The sequence below is a fragment of the Schistocerca piceifrons genome, chromosome 3 (genome assembly GCF_021461385.2).
Source record: "Schistocerca piceifrons isolate TAMUIC-IGC-003096 chromosome 3, iqSchPice1.1, whole genome shotgun sequence".
NCBI lineage: Eukaryota > Metazoa > Arthropoda > Insecta > Orthoptera > Acrididae > Schistocerca > Schistocerca piceifrons.
The window spans coordinates 802,014,164-802,018,043 of NC_060140.1; positions in this window are offsets into that span (position 1 = coordinate 802,014,164).

The following is a 3,880-nucleotide window of genomic DNA, read 5'->3' on the forward strand; positions in this document are numbered from 1 at the left end:
ATTCATTTGAAAAGCATTTAACACTGACGGACGAAAGAAGATTTACGCTCTTCGTTTATTAGTTTCAGTAATAGTTACCTTTCGTTGTTCTCATGTCCTGGTGATAAAAGATGTGACCAAAGTGTTGTGTAATTTCAAGTGAAATTGAGCTAAATAATGAAGTAAACTTCTTAAACAATACGATTTTTTTCATTTACGATACCATGGATCCCAGCTCCTGTAACTCTGGGAGATTATTATTATTTAATTTTGTGTGGTGAATTTAGGTGGAGGCGACGATCTTCACGAAGGCGCTGCTCAACAATACAAGTACGTGAATGTGTTCATCTCCTTCCCTTCGTGGCCGCCAATGTCAGTTTCAATATCTAGGTCATATGTACAGCGATGTTCAGAACCTGCAGTCTCTCTTTTCATTTAATTACGAAGTCCGATTATGTTATTTCTCAGATGAATAACCGCATTTTAACGACAATTCTTTTTACCTAAGCCACGGGGAATAATAGTACTTGGAACAGACGTGCCGCTGTCCCGATCGTACAGTCACATACTACTGAGTGTGTACCGAAGTAACTATACTTATGACCCATTTCCCCTACGGTATTAATTCTTATTTTCAACCATTCACTCGCGAATGTCCGTGCCCTCTTATTTTGTGCAGTCAGTCGGGTGCACTGCTTAGTAACGTTACATTTAATATTCAGTGACCTAGTTTCCACCATTGACCGTTGCCTCTGTCGCAACGGCGTTTCATGTGAAATATTTATTACGTGACATTCATACTAACTCTCATTTCAAAATTACGACACCGGCTGACTAAGATTTTAACAGCTTAACGGGGTGGTTACAAAAGAATCACCGATTTTGTAATGGAGGGAGGAGTGTGTGTGTGTGTGTGTGTGTGTGTGTGTGTGTGTGTTCGGGGGGGGGGGGGGGGGGGAATCTGTGGGCTGACTAAGAGTTGAACACAGTAAGTAGATTCAGAAGGATGTAGGTCGCAGTCGTTTTTCGGAGATGAAGAGGTTTACACAGGATAGAGTAGCATGGAGAGCTACATCAAACCGTCTTTGGACTGAAGACCACAGCAGCAACAACAACAACAACATCTGTTTTAAGTAATTTGCTGTCATTGTTGTGTTGATATCTATCTGCATTATATTGTCCAAGTTGAGCAAACTAAGAGCAAGAAATGGGACATCTGTATCTGATACAGGTACTGTACTACAGATCCGGGTAGTAAAGGAAACGCAGGATACAGTTAATTATGATTATGTCAGTTAGCTTTTTGCAGGAGTCATTTTAAAAGGTTTGCCTTTCCCTTCACTTTGTGATTTCATATTAAGATTTTATGTGATCTTTTGTTAAAGGCTCTGCACTTTCGGTGCTTCGTGAATATTTTGAGTAAGTGAATTAATGCAAGCCATGAATGAACGTCCTTAACAGTTGACCACATGCAATGTGAGTTGTGAAATGAGAATTAATGGCACAACTGCATACATTTTTATTTAGTTTACTTAGTACCTTACGTTCTATGTGACTCGAAATTGTTAATGCTATAGTATTCTTTAGTCCGAAGAGTGGTTTGACGCAGCTCTCCATCCAAATACATTCTCTGCAGGTCGCATCACTTCTTCCAAACTACTGCTGCCGAAATCCACTTGACCTGCTTACTGTAGTCAAGGCTGGTCTCCATCTGCAGTTTTTATTCCCCACACGTCCGTCCATCATCAAACCGACAATTCCTTGATCCCTTTTTTAATCAAGTTGTACCAGAAACTTCTTTTCTCCACTATTCGATTCAGTGCCTCTTCCTTAGTTATCCAATTCCGCCTATCTAATACTAAGCATTCTTCTCCAGCACCTTATTTCAAAAATTTCAATTTCCTTTTTGTCTACACTGTTTATCGTGCATGTTTCACTTCCTTACGAGGCTACGCTTCAGATAAATACTTTCAGGAAAGGCTTCCTAATACATAAATTCACATGAGATGTTAATAAATTTGTCTGTTACAGAGGTATTTTCCTTGCTATTGCCAGTCTTCGTCTCATATGCTGTCTACGTCGACTATCGTCAGTTATTTTCCCCCACAAACAGAAAAGCTCGTCGTTTTCTAAAGACATTTTGAATTTTTACTCCTCGGCTGTTTTTGACAAGTATTCTCTTTGTTGCAGCTTGCACGGTTGGTGAATTTCGACCTGCAGGTCCATTTTAAAGCGCAGTCTACAAAGAAACAGATCAAAGATACTTCAAGTATAATATTGGCTCGCTGACATACAAATTTGATATTTTACAACGGACAGCCTAAAAATTTATTTACAGGAGTCGATGTGTTCTACGTTTACCCTCTTATGAAAGCGAGCGCATAACGTGCAACCGCCAGAATAAAAACTAGAAACCAGGAAGCTTAGTGCCTGCAGTAATAATCACTTCGTAACGAATTCCACGTTTTAGGACACTACATGTGACACTTTCGTTGTAGGACACCAGCTGTCACTTCTGTCCATATGGGAAACAGTTACAGCAAAGTTACAAAAATTTGAATGAGTATGTCCATAAATCGATAAATGTGTCACCGACGTCACGTATTGTATCCTGTCACAAGCATATATTAATAGGCTGAAGTTGTAAATCTGCGCAGTACGGTGAAACCCAGGTAAAGGGGGAAGTAAGTGTTTATCACATTTTCTACGTAAAATAATTAAACGTGTAACTGTGCAAGACGCTACATCATTAGAAATATAACCTGTGACTATACAGCTACATATGTGTGATAAATTGTGTTTTTATTAGTTAGAAAGCGACATTTATGACTGAAGAATGCTTACATTCAGAGTCAGAATAGCTATTGAAATATATGGTTCGCCAGATAACACATAAAGTTCTTACGTAAAAAAATACAAACGTAAAGGTATATTAAGAAAAAGTGAGAAGATTTGTTTGATATAACAAAGGAAAGACGTGTTGAAAGGAAAAAGTAATCAATTTATAGTTTAGAATCTTGAACCTAAAGCCTTATTAGGCAAAAGGGGTGCTACTAACAGCTACTATGGCAAATGGTGCATCAAGTGGAGAATAGCCTAATATATGGTTGTCAATATTTAAAATACGGACGAGGTAGTCTGCTACAGCAAAATAAGTGAGGGTGAAATGTATAATAGATAAAAACGATAGTTAGTTCTCGCACTGTGGTTTGGGAAAGTATTATGTAAAGTGTTAGTAGCGGTTGAAACGCTGTGAGGCAGGGAGGGGGGGGGGGCGGGGGTGGTTGGGGAAGTGACACATCGATCAAAAACCATAATAAGCTACAAACATTTGTTTCTCAATAAAATTGCAAATGTAAGAGTAAACAAAAATTGCTTGCTACAGCAAACGTACATGATAGGGTACAATTCTTGCGAAGCGATACAATACCCAATAAAACGATGGACAGTTAGTCTCGAATCATGGCTGAGGTAGTTTAACATAACTTTTTCTGCCAGTGACAAACAAAAAAGAGGAGGGGAGACTGACATATCTTGTAGTGGCAAGACACAGGGTAATATACTAGTGATATTAAATATTAATATACAGATGTGTTATTTAGTGTATTGATATTGGACTGTTAGTAGCGTACAAGGCTACAAAACTAGGAAACACACACAGCATAATGGACCTCTGAAAACCTCCATATATGTAACAAATAATGTTTGCATGCAATGCAAATTGTAAAGCCGAAAGTGGCTAATCGTACAAGATGTAATGACGTGAATACTTGTCAAAAACAGCAGAAGCGGAAAACTCCAAAATGTTTGTAAGTAATACACGGTTGTGGTGTCACACACGAAAAAACAGATCGTCCCAGTTTCATTTACTAATATAATTCCCAAAGCTTCACTTGATTTA